Here is a 10,759-nt window from a genome sequence, read left to right as displayed (position 1 = left end):
ATATATATATATATATATATATATATATATATGCATATATATATATATATATATGCCAAATTCAAGGTAAAAGCAAGGCTACAAATGTTAAAATGAGCAAGAAATTATCTTTATTTCTCTACCCCCTTTTGTTCAGGTTGCATGGCACTGAACACCCGTTTACACTTGTTAGCACACATAGTACCATTTCTAGTCTGCTGGCTTAAGTTCATGCTTCCCCCCTCCTCTACTCATTCCTAACCCTTTGTTTGCTGATTAGTGTCCACTCTTTTTTAAATGTAATTTTCTCATTTAAAGTCCAACTAAGAAGTACCTGCTCCTGACTTCTTTCCATCTTCAAGGTTATATATTTGCAATTACTACATTGCAATTTAATTAACTATTTAACATGAGTCTCTCTTTATACTCTGTTCCTGAGGTCAGGGACTGACTGGATCACCAGAAGCTGCAAAAATAAGCAAGCAGATACACTGACTCACATAAATGCAGGACATCAAAAGGTGCTAGGGTTTTTTCTAAAATTGAATCAAGCAGCTTTATAAATAAATATAGGTTAAGACCTAGCACTGTTGTGCATATTCAATAAGTGAAATATTTCTCCCAAACTCTCAAAGTGTCTAAGGAGCTTATCAATACTTTTCAGAGCTGGGAGCATTTCACCAGAATTTCCCTGGACAAACAGAAAAGTGAGAGGCACTGTGATTTGTACCTGTGCTTCAAGAGCAATTGGTAAAAGTGCCTAAGATGGCTTAGTACTGAGAACCTGAGAAAAAGACTAGCTGGGATTGTCTTTAAAAAACAAACAAGTTATTATATATTTGCTGAATAACAAGAGTTTTTAAGTCTCAGGTATGCCCAACCTCTTGCATATTTCAGGTTGAGTATAAGGTTTTATCAGTAATCATCTTTTCTTTTATTAGAAATTGTCTGCCTATTATGTCTAGATTGTTGAGTAGATATAGAATAAATTTAAAAAATATGATGCTAGTAAGTTGGCTCAGCTGGTAAAAAGCCTTTACAGTTGAGCTTGCTACCTGCATTTGGTCCTTGAAACCTATATGGTAAAAGGAGAAAACCAACCTCATAAACTGTCCTGTAACTGCCACACCATGGCAATGCCTTACCTCCATAAATAAATAGATAAATAAATAAATGTATGTATGTATGTAAAAAGCAAAATCTACAAATTGGACACACTTACTGTCAGCAGGCATTTAGTCAAAATGTAGTGGAGTCCTGAGCTGCTGGAACCAGGAGTGATATCTATTCATGCTTCCTAAGAAACAATGATGCAGTGTAATTTTTAGACTGCACATAATCTAAAAGCTGCATCTTCTCACTTAAAAAAGTGGGAAAAGAATGAGACACATGAGAATACTTCTGAGTACCAAGGGCAGGTTTTCTCTTCCTCTGGATTTCCCAGGCATTTGAGTCAAGTTTGTATGTGTTCAGGTGCACATGTACGGAAGTACATAAAGAGACCAGAGTCAATCACTCGCCACATTACTTTTGGAGACAAGGTCTCACTGAACCTCTAACCCTGGAGCTCAAGGATCTAGCTAGAGTGGCTGGCCAGCAAAGTCCCTGGAACAGGCCTGTCTCAACCTTCTCAGTGCTAGTACCACAGGGACACACCACAGTACCAAATCTCCTCAGTGCCTAACATAAGTGATGTGAAAATCAAATAGAAACATGGGTAAGATACTAACCACAGAAGGTTAGACAGCAGTTCAGGGGTAGAATGCCTGCCTAGCAGGTATCAAGACACTATGTATTATAAGTATTCAATAAACAAGTTATTTTATAATGGATAAAAATAGATGACAAGGAGGTTTCTTAGGGATGATGAAGGCACACTGATGTATTTTTACACAGTGGTTGTAAATAAGAGTCAACCTTTCTGAGAGACAACCTGGCAACAAGTATCTAAAGACTTGAAAGTAATCATATCCATGGGCTTCTGGAACATCTTTCTATTTTTAAAAAAATAATAGAATTTAAAATGAAAAAAATGCTAAGTGTAACTATAATCATGGATCTATTCACTGATCTTTATGTCAAATGCTTTGTGCCCTGATAATATAAAAATAAGCAAATAGATCCAGTCCCTGGCTTAAAAGTTAGGGAAACAACCAAACAATAAAGTACAGTAAACTGATAAGAGCCATCATGATTAGCACACAGGGCGCTAGTGTGTGCACAGAGGGCGCACCTACCATTCTCTGGAGTGGGGTCAGGGAAGCTTCCCAGAAGTGACACTTAAGCTGAGACCTGAAGGATGAGTAGGAATTAGTTAGGTAAGGAGTGAAGGAAAGTGTTCCAGGTAAAGCATCTGCCAAAGCCTAAAGACCAAAGGGAAACAGCCTGTGAGCTTAATTCTGAGCAATGCAGGAAGTGGAGGAGAGACAAGGCTCAAAAGGCTAGCAGGACTGACTCATTCAGGATCTCACAGCCAAACTTTCTATTGTAGACTTTATTCTAAGGGTAATAAAAACTGAATTAAAAAGCAAATACTTCATAATAAATAGAATTAATCATCAATAGTCCTAATATGGCAAGAGTATACAAATTTAAAAGAATGAAAAATGGTTTAAAAGAAAATGAAAATACAGGTTTGTACAATTCTGTAACTTTACTAAAAAAAAAAATTCACTGAATTGTTAAGTTGTTTAAGCAGATATATTACAGGATTTATACATTATATCTCAATAAATATTTTATTTACTTATTTGAGGGGCTTTTTGGGGGTTGGAGATAAGGGTTGCATGAAGCCCAGCCTAATCTAGAACTTGAATTTTCCTTTTTCCTACCAAGTTCTAGGATTACAGGTTTATGCCACCATGCCTGATTTAATGTGGTGCTGGGAACCGAACCCAGAACTCTGTGTATACTAGACAAGCCCTCCTAACTGAGCTATAACCTCAGTCTAAATTTGTCTCTTTAAAAAGTTAATATAAATGCCTACTAGACATCTGAAATAAAATATAAAATCAAGCCAAATACTAGAGTAGATACTACTTGTTTGTTTTGTTTTGTTTTATTTTTTCGAGACAGGGTTACTCTGTGTAGCCCTGGCTGTCCTGGAACTCACTCTGTAGATCAGGCTGGCCTCGAACTCAGAAATCCACCTGCCTCTGCCTCCCAAGTGCTGGGAGGAAAGGCATGCGCCACCATTGCCCGGCTAGATACTACTTCATTCTCCCCAAATTAGTCATTATTAAAATTGAAATGAGATATCCACTGTTAATCAGGTCAGGAAAAATGAGCATTCTTAAATGATGCTGGTGGAATAAATGTTAATTGGAATAACCCTTTCACAAAGTGTAAATATGTAACAGTGGTCTGAAGAGTACTTATACCCTGTATTCCAGTAATTGCATGTCTTGAAATCTTAATAAGTGTTCCAAACGTATTCAAATATCTATGCCAATAATGTTCACTGCAATGTAGTTCATGGTAGAGAAAAAAGATGGGAAAAGCTAGATGCCCACCAACAAGAGTAGAATGAGTCATAACTTCTCCGTGTAGCCATTCTTGACAGGACACTATATCTGTGAAATAAGCCAAACTTAAAAAATATTTAAGACACGTTTATATATACTGAGCAGCCTTTCAGCTTATAAAACATAATGATGGTAATCCCAACACAGGGGAATCTAAATCAATGTCACAAATTTGAGGGTAGCAGAGGTGACACAGTTGAGACAGACAGAGAGAGAGAGAGAGAGAGAGAGAGAGAGAGAGAGAGAGAGAGAGAGAATGAATACTTTGACACATGCATTTTCTTCTCCATACTTTTTTTACATTTCCCTATTTTATATAATATCATGTGCTAGTCCTTGAGTGTGTGCAAGTTTGTAAGGCTGCCTTCAATGCCTTCAAACAATATCACTGTAAGTGTTTATACTTCACAGAAATCAACTTTATATTTGTCTTAGTTTTGTTTCCTCTTTTGAAGAAGGAAAGTGTGGCCATATCTGAATGCTCAATTCAATGTATCTCTTTTATCTAGCATTATTAAGACATAAGATATGGGGGCCAGCAAGACAGCTCAGCCAGTAAAGATGCTTATCCCCAGGTCTAGTGACATGAGTTTAATCTTCATAAACCACATACTAGAAGGAGAGAACTGGCTCTCCAAAGCTGTCCTCTGACCTTAATGTATATCTTGTGGCACATGGGTATACAGATGCATATGTACACACAGCAAATAAAGTAAATATTTTTAATAAGTTATCTAGTTTATGTGCATTGGTGTTTTTGTCTGCATATATGCCTGTGTGAGGTATCAGATCTTGGAGTTACAGTTGTGAGATGCCAGGTGGGTACTGGGAATGAAATCCAAGTCCTCTGGAAGAGCAGTCAGTCAGTGTTCTCAACTGCCGAGCCATCTCTTCAGCTCCTAAAGTAAATATTTTTGGTTTGTTTTTTTGTTTGTTTTTGTTTTGTTTTTCAAGACAGGGTTTCTCTGTGTAGCCCTGGCTGTCCTGGAACTCACTCTGTAGACCAGGCTGGTCTCAAACTCAGAAATCTGCCTGCCTCTGCCTCCCAAGTGCTGGGATTAGGGTTAGGTGTGTGCAACCATTGCCTGGCTTTTTTGTTTTGTTTTGTTTGGTTTGCTAAAGTAAATATTTTTAAAGAAATAAAACTGGAGTCACCATGAGCATGCACAACAGAAGATGGGGTGCTGAAATCCATCTTCATCCTACCACTTCACCCATGTTAGCAGAATGAACATTGCATGTATCTTGAAGGAAAAAGTGGTGCGTTAGCAGGACTCTGGCAGCTTTCACCTGAAACATCACTGTTACGAACCAGCTAATCCCAACATGTCTCTCGTTTGGACATCTGGAACATGGTGGAAAGTGCAGCCACAGCCAGCTGCAAATCAGGGTCTTGCAGCGGGGACACCCCAGCCTTGCCCCAGGGTCTAAAGGTACTGCAGGCTAGCCCCAGTGGACTGCTTCTTTCAGAGACAGCATGGTCAGCAGCTTCTGGCAGAAGTGATGGCTACAGTCTACTGGCAAACACTGATGGCAGACGGGATAATATTCACACATACATTGGGTTAAAAAGCAAAATCTCTGTTTCAGTTCTGAAACTTATCACTGACTGCTTTCAGTGATTGTCTCAGAACCCTCAATTGCTTACTTCGTTTGATGTAAACAAGAGTCACTTGTTCTAAAGAATGGTCATTGTAATGTTGTAACTGAGTCATTTACCATGCTGGTGTTATATAGTAAATTCATAAAAAAGAGAAAATATATTTGTGAATAAATTATGAATTCCCCAATCAGGTGTTTTCTTTTCCCTTGAGAATAACCTTACTATGTTTACCATGCTATCTTTAAACACACAATACTTCTCCCTGGACCTGTTGAATAACTGGGATTACAAATGCACACCACTATGCAATGCTGAAGTATGCACCTTAAACATTAAAACTTTGGAGGAATTTGGGATGGGCAATTATCTAAAGACATATCATACTCAATTTTTATTGCTTAAATCAAGAACAAATAAGGTTAAGCCTTGTTAGGTCACTTAGGGTCATGATAATGAACTATGAATTATAAGGTAGTAGTGGAATTGAGAAGGATACATTAAGTACAAAGGAATGCTAAATTCTTTCCCCTCCTACCCTCCCTCTTTCTGAAATGTCTCCCTTTGTAGCTCAGGATGGTCAGGAAACTCTATTCATTCAAACTAGTCTCAAACTCACAATCTTTCTGCCATTTCCTCCTAAGTGCTGGGATTACAGATGTACAACACCCAGCTTGCTCCACCCCATTACCTTTTGCCAGTTACTTATTTCAGCTTCTTTTGCCATGAAATCATGAGCTTTAATTTCCCAGCCTTATGGGTGTGTGTGTGTGTGTGTTTGTGCATGCGCATGCACACATATGCATGTGTTTTCAATACCTGCAAGTTTCCATTTCTGCTGTTGGTGATCTTCAAAGAGGAAGAAAATTAAATATCTAAGTTCATAAGAACTATGTGTAAATTAAGGGCTTATACGAACATCACCTTCAAATAAGAACATCACCTAAAAGTGATTTGTACTGACTTGGATGGTTCTGGTCTAGGCTGCCAATGTTGAAGTACAAAGAACTCCAAAGAGAATGTACTCTTTCTTGATTATATCTCAAGTCTTGTTCCTTTACTCAATTAGCAATTAAGACAGCAGATCACAAGCTACACGAGCTGTTTCTCTTAACACATCATGAAAAAAAAAATGCAGAGCAGGAACTGCTGAAGGGCTTCTGCTAGACTAGGTTCTTACACCAGCTTTGTAACCGTTAGTACATTTTAACCACAGTACCTGCCTTTTATGAAGCTGCTCTAAAATTAAATTAGATCACAAAAACAGAAACACTGTATTTCTGTGACCTGGTATTAATACCAATATTAACTCAAAAATATATCCCACCAGTTTAGATGTTGGAGGATTGAAAGATGTTCTCATGATACCAAATTTGTTTACAAGGAATATTGTAAGGTACAATGACTACAGTTAATAATGTTGCAGACTTGAAAATTGCTAAGAGACTTTAAATGTCTACTATAAAATATGTGAGGTGATAGAAATATTAACTTCACTTAATCATTCTTCAATATACACATCCAGATACCATGCTATATACCATAAATATATATGAAATTTGTGTCAATATGCATACATTTTTCCTGGTAAGGATGCAAATAAAGGGAAATTCTCATACACTCTTGGTAGGAATATAAATTAGTACAGAAATTACAGGAAGTAGTATGGTAAACTGTCAGATGACCCAACAAAGGAAATGAAATCAGTATGAAGAAACACGTGCACTAACATGCCTATTGTAGGACAATTCACAGCTGACAAGATACAGAATCAGCCTAGGTTTCATCAGCAGAGGAGAAGGTAAAGAAAATATAGCACATATGCAATGAAATAGAATCTACCTACAAAAAGGATACAATTCTGTCGTTTGCAATTACATGGATAGAATTAGAGGAGGTTATGTTGTGAAGTAAGTCAGACATACAAAGAGTAATACTATATGTTTTGCAGTCCATGTGGGAGCTAAAAAGTTGATCTAATAGAAATTGTGAGAACAGTGATTACCAAAGCTTGGGAAAGTGTAGGAAAAGGGAAAGAGGGACACCAGTTAACAAGTTCAGGTATACAGCTGAGTAGATGAAATCTCTTTTAATATTCTGTAGTACAGCATAATAAATAAGATTGATAATAAGTAATTGTATACTTCAAAATGGCTTGTAAAGACAATTTGGAATTAAGTTTTCCCAAAACTAAGAAATGATGAATGTCCAAGGTGATTAATATAACCATCTTTATCATGCATACATTGTATGCATGTATCAAATTACTACACTGTCTTGTATAAAAAATGTACAATTACTATATATAAATTAGAAATAAAATGGTAGTTTTTAAAAATTAAAATAAATTATAAAAATAAAAATCATATCAGAAAGAAGAAAGAGCAGGTTTTTGTTGTCTGTGCTGCTGTGCTGCTGCTGAGATCTGAACCCAGAACTCTTAGCCCAAGATTTCTTAAATTGCTCCTATTAACTAAGAAACATTTCTTTATTTTAAAATTTTTTAAATTTATTTTTATGTGTATGGGTATTTTGCCTACATGAATGTCTGCCTCACACGATTCCTGATGCTCCTAGAGGCCAGAAGAGGAAGTCAGATCCCCAGGGACTGAAGTTACAGACAGCTGAGAACCACTAGGTGGGTACTGAGAATCGAACCCAGGGCCTCAATAAAAAGTCATAGTTCTTAATTGGCTGAACCATCTTTCCAAGCCCTAGCAAACATTTAGTTTCTAGGAAGAACAATACATCCCAAAAGTTATCTCAATGTTTCTCTAGTCCTATATACAATCAGCCTTATAATCCCTGACATCTGTCTCTTTAACACTTCAAAATTCTAGTTTAGACCTTAACAATAGCCTTAACTGGTTCTACTCATGACCTCTGTCTTTCCTAAAATCCTTCTGGCTCAAAGCCCCTAGATCAATTTCTTAAAACACTCCTGTGATCACATTGCTCAAAACTTGTGAGAACTTTCTATTACCTTTTCATTAATCCCAAATACCTGGCTCAGCAACTCCTGCACAGCCCTAGCTACCTCTCACTTTGATCTCTGGCTGTCAATCCTCAAACTGGCCTATTTAATCCCTTCACTTAATGCACTGTACGTTTCTGACTTTAAGTGTTGCAGCACATAGCTTTTCTTTACCTAGGATACCTTGCTCCTCCTATCTTCAATCTTGGCCTATAGAAACTCAAACTTCAAAAGCTAGTTTGAGAGACACCTACTCTGATATACATCTTCATCACCATCACTTCAACATTACCTTCAAAGGTTAGACACATTTGATTTGAAATACAACTCTAATCACTTACACGCTGAGTGACACAGGACAGATCCCTTAAATATTCCTTGCCTCGGTTTCTTCATCTATAAGACAGAGATAAAAGCAACTTTCCAACTTTCCTTTGGTACACTGTAAGGAATAACTGAATTAAGTCATGTATGTAAAGTATTTAACTTGATGCCTGGAACAGATGAGAACCCAAGAGAAATAAATTGTTGATATTACTACTGCTATTAGTGAACTTGTATTAATCTGAACCTAGACAATACTTATGACCATTATAAACTGGTTCACGTATGCATAGTATTATTGCCTTCACTGTCTCTATGGTGTCTATATTTGTCTTCTACGAGCCCCGTTACCCAAATCACATCATCTGATGGACAGGTTAATATATTATATGACTTAGTACTGTGATGGTCACACATACCTAGTAGGTAATTATATTAGGTTGTTTTTCTTGATCCTGTGACCAAACATCTAAAAATAAGCAGCTTAGGAGAGAAAGCACTTACTTTGGTTCAGAGTTTACAGGTACAGTCCATCATGGAAGGGAAGGCATGGTAGCAGAAATTTGCTAACAAGTGGGTAGATGAGGAAACAGAGAAAGGGGGTGCTAGACTCCGCTGGACTTGTCCTTCTTCGGTCCAGTACTCACCCATGGGATGGTGCCACATTTAGGATGAGTCTTCCCTCCTCAGTTAAACCTCTCTGGAAATACTTTTCACAGTAAAATTGACATTGAAGATTAACTACTACAGTGAACAAGTTCTTTATGCTTGATGAAAAAATACTGAAGAGCTGATAGTATTAATATGTCCAACAGACTCAGTGAAAAGGTACTAAGGAATTCTTTAACGTAATTAAAAGATTAAATATTCAGCCTCACAAAATTAAGTCCTTTATGGTTCTAACTTCCTTTTGCACTCTTCCTCACTTTTAAAACCAACCAAGCAAGCAATCAACCAACCTATTCATATAGCAAAAGATAAAACAGCAAAGTCTATGCAGGTCTGACAGCCATCAAACACTGCAGGTACAAGGACCACAAGACAACTGAGCTGAGCACAAGTCTGGTTGGGATCAAATAGGAAGACAATTTAAAGGGGAAGAGAACCGGCTTCTCAGTCACACTAACAATGCTGATTGTTACTCACACACGGCAGTGCCAGGATTTCCTTACACACAGGGCCAAGTATAAACAACTGCAATCCTCAGACCAGGAGACTTAGAAATATCTGCCAGTTAGCTTAATAACTGAGTTTACTACTCAGTATTTACTACAGTATTTACATGACCAATTTTAGTTGCCTACTTATGCCAAAAATTACTATTAACATTCCTCGAGATTCTAAAGTATTCCAAGTTTTGACTAACAAAGCCATGTCAAATAGATATGGCTTTACCATATATCAATCATATACTTCAAGACAATTGATATGACAATGGCTTAATAAATACTGTTGTAACATAAAATGTTTTCAGCAATGCCAGGGGAAAATAATTTTACAATTCTGAGTTCTACTTCAGTATGTATCTACTAACCCTTGATTGCTTTCACAGCCAAAACTAGGCTTGGTAACCACAAAAATCAAAGGATTTGCTATTGGAGTAAGTTACATTAGTCTGAAGATTTGCTATCAATTCTGAAAAATCTACTATAAAGTGAAGTAATCCACTCATTTCTGCCCCTCTCATATTTGTCTTGAGCAGACCCTAAAGTGTTTCAGCAGTTCTGAAGTACAATTATTCTTAAATCACAGAATCATAAGGCTTTAGAAAGTCTAGCATGTCCCCCACTGCAGGGATTCTTCACATCACCCGCATGGCAAAGGCTCCCCCAGCTTCTGCTTGATACAAGGTGTGCTAACTATTCTGCAAAACAGTGTACTTTAATTTTTACAAACGTCTTCCCTAAACTAATGGAAATGTGCCTCTTTAAACTTCTATGCACAGATTTCAGTTTTGTATCCTGGATCATCACAAGGTAAATAGAGTAATTTCTTGAATTAGGGTAGTCACACAAAAACACACAAGAAAACTCACAAAGGAAGAAACTACCACAAAATTTTGTGCAACAAAATTTTGAAATTCAGGAAACTATATTGAAATCACAAGGCAACATGCTTTCAAGATACCAAACCTCACATCTCAGGTAACAAATATTAATAACCCAACTTTCTTTCATACAGTGGAAGGCCATGGTGTTCATTGAATGCCTCTTTGAAACTTGACACTACTAAATCTAATGTTTAAAACTACAATTCTATAGGAAATAGTTCTTCACTTGGTCATATTTTCATCTAGATGCCTGTTTTTTTAAGATCCATTTTACCACATTGGTGTAATGCTAACACATGCAGGTATTC

General features: G+C 37.0%; 1 protein-coding gene across 3 annotated transcripts in view; it reads right to left on the bottom strand.

Moving 5' to 3' along the window:
- Window positions 1-10,759, bottom strand: part of Ssh2 (slingshot protein phosphatase 2) — a 231,152-nt gene that overhangs the window by 219,189 nt on the left and 1,204 nt on the right. The gene's annotated exons all lie outside the window — the stretch shown is intronic.

The sequence above is a fragment of the Mastomys coucha genome, unplaced genomic scaffold (genome assembly GCF_008632895.1).
Source record: "Mastomys coucha isolate ucsf_1 unplaced genomic scaffold, UCSF_Mcou_1 pScaffold5, whole genome shotgun sequence".
Taxonomy (NCBI): Eukaryota; Metazoa; Chordata; class Mammalia; order Rodentia; family Muridae; genus Mastomys; species Mastomys coucha.
The sequence above is the reverse complement of the archived record's forward strand: the minus strand, read 5'-3'. Positions and strand labels throughout refer to the sequence as shown.